This window comes from Loa loa (genome assembly GCF_000183805.2).
Source record: "Loa loa unplaced genomic scaffold supercont3.86, whole genome shotgun sequence".
Lineage (NCBI taxonomy): Eukaryota > Metazoa > Nematoda > Chromadorea > Rhabditida > Onchocercidae > Loa > Loa loa.
In genome coordinates, this window is record NW_018108266.1 from 147,712 (window position 1) to 155,419 (window position 7,708).

Genomic DNA, 7,708 nt, shown 5'->3' on the forward strand with positions numbered 1-7,708 from the left:
TCTCTCTCTCTCTCTCTCTCTCTCTCTCTCTCTCTCTCTCTCTTTCCTTCTCCCTCTCTCTTTCTGTTTTCCTCTCTGCTAAAGTTTTTCCCATCCCACTCTTTAGAAAGAGTGGGATGGGAAAACAAATCTTCATTTTGTGATTTTTTTGGGAAAGTACGAGGAGAAGGTAAACTTATGATTTAGTTTGTTCGACAAATGTCTGAGGGACTATGCACTACTGAAATAATAAAGTGGTAATTTCATGTACAATTTCTCGATTGTTCCAGAATTTTAGACATTATTCTTCGTATCAGATACATTTGTTTCTCTTGGATACACATACATATACACTTTCATGGTTGTAATTCTAAATTAAAGATTTAAATTTCATTCGAAATCGACTGACTTTACTCCCAATGAATTCAACATTTCTACTAAGTTCACAAAGTGGCCAAGTTCTTTGCATGTTCCCTATTCATCGACATATATAATACCACTTTTCGTCGTCAATACTTTACCATTACAATTCGCAACAGGATAAGAAACAAAGTCATTCTTTGCAACCCATTTTATTTATGCTTCATTGGGATGAATTGAACTTTTCTTATCATTCATTATCATGAAGAACTGATTTTTTTCCCTCCATAAAATAACAGCCCGAACATGAAATTTAGCAGAAGATTCTTGACATGCATTTTTCAAGAACTCAATCAACTTTTACTTCCATTGCATTCCGAGATGCATGACCGAACATAAATTACCATTTATTTAACGCATGTCGTGAAGACCAGACAGGTGAATGAATCAGAATGGAGGGTTCGGTCGGCTGTTATCACTATCAGGAGGCCTTCTTGATGAACGACTGGATAGAATTGGTGGTTCTCTTTAATGTAAAGAATAGATGAGGGTGAGAAAATCGATTCAAGCCTTGAATATAATTCGCCGTTTATATTTGAGCTCCTCCCTAACAGTCTTCCTTCAGATCACTCACAAAAAAAAAAAGAGTTTGGATTTTGATCCTAATTTCGTTTTTTTGTGATTTTCATCTGCACTTTTTGCGCAGTAATTCTAATTCAAAACTGCTCAAATTCTTCTGTCGACTTTGGAATTTGATATATTGAGGAAACGATGGATGAAATTTGAAAAATGCTAATATCTTTCGAGATTTTCATTGCAGAGAGCTTGATGATAATGGAAACATGAAACTTGCAGGATTCTATTATCCCTTCCCAGCACTTTATGATTTTCCATTTGCAGATGGTCACACCAATTTCATGATGGTCACAAAGAGATGTAAACAAAAAATAATAGTTTGAATAGACGAAGATTGCTCATCCAAATCCGCTTCGGTTAACAATGTTTATCCGCCTTTGGTTATCATATCATTACTAGCTGAAGAATTGATTTGTTGATTATTCCAACTAAAGGTACAATACCAAACTTGAGCCATATGATAGTTGTATGGGAAATTCCCCATTGATAGGATTTGCAGAAGAGCGGTGCGATCAAACAAAAGAAATTTGATTCAGAAATTTCTGCAACTGATTAGTCACCAAGTAATTTGCATATTTTGTCTCTTGCTATAGTTGACGGGCATTATTTATTTCCCGTAAGAATTTCAGTATTAATATCTCTTTTTGAATCTAAGATCTTCACTTTTTTCTCTTCTGTATTTATCTGCAACAAAAAATTCTGTTGGCTCCAAAGAGCACATTTCTGTGCACTTTGCTGATTGTTCTTTAATGATTGATTGTTCTTTGGTGATAATGAACAGACATAAAAATAGAAAATACATATTGTGATTCGAAAATCTGTTCAGAGAAGCAGATGCATCTAAAAGTTTTAAAGATTTTTTCTTGAATATTGCGGATTTTTTTATCTACAGTGGTTCTGGTTTGAAAATTTAATAGAGTTCTTTAAAAATAAACTGCTGAACAACTGTGATTTGATTATGCTATATGTTCTTAATATTTCTCGGTAGCTTTAAAAGCCCTATCCATTCGCTCAAAAGAAAACTTGAAATAGATTGGCGTAACTGTATCAGCCTTGTCTTTGTTGCGTCTACTACGATTACCATAACCCGTTTTGCACTGGAAATCTTGACTAGAGTCTTCATCAAAAATCGGATTAAGTAATTATTCGCATTTTCGTATACAATAGTTTCACCTATTTTGAAATTAAATTTTTATACTTCTGCTTTATCAGTTCATGTCCAGTTGTTCTGAATGCCTTACATGACAAAAGTAGCGATTATGGTCCATTCATTCCACGAACCACTCGATCATGGTAGTTACCTCGAATTATTTGTCACAAGAAATCGAGTCATACGATTTGACCTGGTTTAGATTCAATACTCATTTTTTGCATAACTACACTCAGAGATCCATTATTCTCACCATCTATCTTCATCATAAATGTTATTCCAGCGCAAGAATTCCAATTTATGCTTTTATTTCTGATACTGAACAAAGTTTTTTTTGTCACAAATCCCATTTTCGTCCTCCAAATGGTCCTTTTCAAATGGAATTTCCATATTGTATGTGTTTGCGCATTACGTATGGTATGATTTGATTTCATACTACACTGCTCCATCAAAATTTGTTTTATTTTGTGCTATCTTGTAACTTAACTTGAGAGGAGATTTGTAAAGCATTGGAAATCTATAAATAATTTTGTTTAAATGTTGCGTTGTTCTATCCATCTCGTCCATTTACTTTTTATCGCATCGTCTTACGTCTTATTTTCTAATTTAAAATTTTCATGAAATATACCATTTCAGTGTGAATTCACCTTCAGTTGTTGAGAAACGCACGCCAGTTCTTATTTCTCTCAGTCATCTCAAAAGTTAATAGGAAAAAACAAACGACAAAATGTCATCCTCAAAACAAAATGCTGAAAGCGAATATGAAATCGCTTATCGTTCTACTATCCAACCGCGTACAGCGGTTCGTACTCAGAGCCGACAATCTGGAAACTACAGCAGTGGTACAGTGGTCGGCGGAGGCGGCGGTAAGACTACTTTTCTAGGATTTTATGCATTTATTGATAAATCATGACAAAGCTTGAGATGTGAAAAGGAAGTGCCGGAGATGATATATCATGCTTTGTCTAGATATATTGTTTGGAATACGAAATCAGTATTTCAGCCAACTTTCTTTTCGATATGAGATATGAAATGATGTGTATATTCTGAGAATGCATAGCTCTATTCAGAAACATTCGACTTGAATTTACCCATTATAGCATTTAGAAAAAAATAAAATACACTTTCCATTGTTGAGAAAATTGCATGATTGCTGTCGACAGTTTGCAAATTCTGGCTTGATGCTTCCCTCATTCCTGAGATGCAGTCTATTTCTGTTGTGATTCAACTGCAATTTTCTTCTGGGAACTTGAATCATTCAACTACTTGAAGCAAATTGCAGAAGTAATTGGACCTCATTTTAGAGCATAAACATGCTTGATATGACTGAAACTCAGCTACGAAATGGACACATATATTAAGTTGAAGGTAGACACCATTACAGTAGAATTGATTCCCTAAGATTTGAAAATTACCATATATGGGCGTCCCAGTGATTATCCGAAAATCTTTATGTTAGTGAAAAATCATAAAATCAGTAGATGTCAATTCGAGAAATTGCCATCCTGATCATTTCAATAACTACAAAGACAGTTAAGAAAGTGTGCGGATATACCATAGTTTTGTTTTGTCTCCAGACTTATTACTTTGCGTATGACGAAATCTTAGGGAAGAGAAAGTTTAGCTCTCCCTTTGTTTTAGAAGAAATCTTTAGGACTTTTTCATTTCTGCTAATCAGTGTTCAACCTCATTAAGCTCGAATGTTCGTCACAAATTGAGCCAAAGATAGGGCTAATTCATCTTCAGCTTTTATCTTTCCAACCATAGCCTTGTTTATTCTTGATTATTTGGTTTTTCGTGGTATCCGTAAGCTTATTAGACAACAATAATTTATTGGAAAGGTAGGGAAGAATTTGATGTGCGTTAAATCTCCATTAACATTGGTGTAAGGTACCAGTACCGGTTATTTACCAGGATTACAGTGATTGCTTTTTTTTCGGCCACATTAAGAGAAGGAACCTGTTCTTGAGCACAGTTTTTCCAGCAGAGCTAAAACGTTTTCAACATCAGAAATCTCTTGTCTTTCTCTTTATTCATGTTCTCATGATACGTCATAATGAATATCAAGTAAACATGTAACTAAGCCGATATAATGAAATAAGAAGTATGATTCATAAGTGGGAGTGTCTGGCTTTTCCTATAACGGTAAGAGAGTTAAATAGTTACTGTGACTGGCAGTTATCCGATCTTCTTAGGATCCTGTATCAGCAAGTACTGGTGCTGATAGTTGTAATATCCTTGTACTGTTCAGTACATTTTCTTTTACACATCACTGATCTTATCAGTTAAATTCGGTTGCAGATCTTAGTTTAGAAAAAAATATTTCGAGAAACTTGTGAAGTGAAATAATTACAAAATAAATACATCACTTACGAAATCATCAGAGGAAATGGCCTTCAATAAGAGTTCGAAGGGAAGAAAGCTCACAACTTCCTCATCAAAAAATTAATGAACTGTAAAATAGCAATTTTTCCAATGCAGTTGTCCGGAGCGGCACTTGCACTATTTTTGACCTTCTCATTTTACAGTTAGAAAGTTTTTTAATTTCCATTACACACCACTATGTAACGCTCTACTCTGAGCACAAATAGCTATTGCATGCTAATTTCTTGCTCAACGCACTGCCGAAAATACTGTTTACCGAGGTGTAAGCCTTCGTTTTTCCAATACTACCTAAAAATTGCTGAGTCAGGAGTCTTTTTTTTTCCATTGAGTTAACTCAGAATTAACTCACGCAGGAGAGCGGAATGGAGAGTCATCTTATATAATGGTTTGCTAGCAGTCTGTCGTAAACAGAGTAAAAGAGAAATAAAAGGACATATTAGTTATAAGAAAGCAGCGATATGCATTTGTGACCGCCGGAAACAATAGGATATTTGGAGAAAGGATTCATTTTCAGTAAGAAAGAAATGCTGTCTCATAGTATTAGCATATGCGGTTACTGATTGATTATTATTCATACATCCGAAGTGAAGAATGAAGAGATGGGATTTTGAGAAAAGAAAAAAATTACAGGAAGTATAGTAAAGCTGCACCACTAAGTGAAATATCAGTGTCAAGGCTATATTATTGAACTTACTGAACGATTTCCTCATCTTGCACAATACCGCCCTTTACAATGCTTGAGGGAGGCTTACGTTATGAGCGTTATTGGGAGTTGCACACTTTAGTAGTAATAGATGTGAATGAGCGATGTCCGATTTTTGCTTCACCAAAAGTACTCATATCACCTGTTTTCTATAGCTCACAGAAGCATCACTGTGAATCCTTTCGTAACCTCACGTGGAAACGATCGTGATCTTACTCTATAGCAGCCATTGTTGCGTATCATATTTCGTAGTGTGTGACCTTTTCATTAGATTTCATTGCTGGCGCTTCTTGCACTGTGCATTAGTTGTCGAAGCATGATGGCTTTATTTGTGAGACAGACTCAGCTAGGTGGAAGGCAGGAATAGGGAGCTAATTCACTTATCCCATGAAAGTTCCTCTAATCGATCGTTAACGTCATCTCCGAGGTGTTTTCTTTATTTTCGCTGATCTGATGACATAGAAAACGTCCATCTTTCTGCCTCATCCTGAACATCTTCACTTTGATATCCTTCACTCATATAATTTAGGTCGAATTGATTTCTCAGAGCAATTCATAACACCCGAAAATATTTCGTGTATTATATGATGTAACAAAGTTGATACTGATTCGAGAGGGATTATCCATTATATTTCCTATGAAATTTAGTTCAGAATAGATGCAAATGAACTCATTGAAGGAACCAAGAATTCTTATTGAAAATTCGTCTTTCCTTAATTTTTTTCCCTTTTTTATCGAAGTCCTTTTTTTGATCACTTTTTATTTCCAAGCAGAAATTCAAGTACCTTCTAAGCAGTCAGTGTTTACTTATTGGTCTCTTATTAGGCACTTTTTATACAACAGACAATAAAATTTCGTTCGGCGGACTTGAATATATTTATATTACATTCTTGAAGCAATATTATTACTTTAGTGCTGCTTCAAATACTTTGTTGAGGTTCCGGTTTAGTCTTCTTTGCAGGAGTTTATCTTTCCTGAATGTACTAATAACTGGTAAGGAAAATCTTCCGTGATCTCGACATGCGATCTCAGGGAGGTAATGATCAAAAATTTGGACGCTATACTTATTTTTGGTACACAAAGGTGTAAGTAGTTTACGGTCATAAGTTAATTCATATATGGAATTCTGTTCTACCCTTTTCATAAATAGAACAAGTGTAATTCCAAGTTATTTGTTATTTCGAGTTTTTCCAAAAAGATGATTCATTCTTTTTGAGAGGATTTGATAAATAAATTTGAAAAACTTGTCCTAATCGATTGCAGTGTTTCTCAAAACCAAACAAAACTAGTGATGAGTAAGAAGCCTATGATATTCTAGAGATTAGAAATTAATAACCTTGCTTCTATTTTCACTGCTTAAATGTTTGGGAAACGGCTATCCATATGAAAAGTTAATTTCCACTAATTACATCTCGTTGGACTTCTTTATCTCGAACAAAATGTCGCATATTTCTTGAATAGCTTCGGCAACATTTACTTAGTGAAAGTATGGGAGGGCGGTATTTTGCACTTTCCGGTCAAAATATCTCAAGACTATTGCATCGATGACTCACTTTCTGTTTAACTGTCGTTAACTGTTGGGTTGTTAATAGGCTGTCCTTGGTGGCACGCCCTCCTACACTGATTCTGATGATAAGTCACTGAACAGTAAGCATGCAGTTTTGTACAGTTGATACTTCGAAACATATATATGTATATATATATATAATATGCACAGACGACTGCGCCAATGTATAATACGTCAGAGAGTTGCACATACAAGGACAGGTAGGGTGACAGTGTAGATTCTACCTCGTTGACACTAAAGTGATGCTGAGTGTCTGCTCTTTGCTGTCACTATATTGCCAGTTATTTACTAAAACGCGGTACTGATATTACTCACAAAGTTGTTCCCCCTCCATAAAATTCCATTTACTTTAATAAGTAATCTGATGCAGACTGAACGAACTCAGAAAAGATTTGTTTAGCTCAATGTTTAGATTTAGGTCAATCGAATACATTGATCAGATTGTACCATTTAAAGCAAATGAGTCGGATAATTAGTATGACTTTGAATTGTTGCTCAATTGTAGCTGTGATCCAAGTGATATCAGCTGAAGTCTTTGTCATATTCAGTTCGGTTATTCAGGTCAACCTGGAGTAAAGCCCATGTTAGCATATTTTGACCTGAATTAATTATATTTGCTTCGCAGAGATCGTTAAAAATCTGATCATTCTGTGCATAATCTGTGAATATGTACCCGTTTTACGCATAACACATCACAATCATCATCGGTTCAGGAATGTTCTCAAGAGACGGGTGGGTTATGAGAAGCGGGTTGAAGTGATTTTGTAGTGTATCAATTTGTCTGTGCGTGTTGAGTCCGCGTCTGCAGTTATGAGGGTAGCTGCGTGTGTGTGTGTGTGTGTGTGTGTGTGTGTGTGTGTGTGTGTGTGTGTGTGTGTGTGTGTGTGTGTGTGTGTGTGTGTGTGTGTGTGTGTGTGTGTGTGTGTGT

The 7,708-nt window shown here is 35.4% G+C and overlaps 1 protein-coding gene across 1 annotated transcript in view; it reads left to right on the forward strand.

The window, feature by feature from the left end:
- The first annotated feature begins 2,755 nt into the window (after positions 1–2,755).
- LOAG_04120 overlaps positions 2,756–7,708 on the forward strand; it is a 12,846-nt gene continuing 7,893 nt past the window's right edge. The window contains exon 1 of the mRNA XM_020446511.1: positions 2,756–2,991. The gene's annotated coding sequence lies outside the window, so the exon portion shown is untranslated. The remainder of the gene's footprint in view (positions 2,992–7,708) is intronic.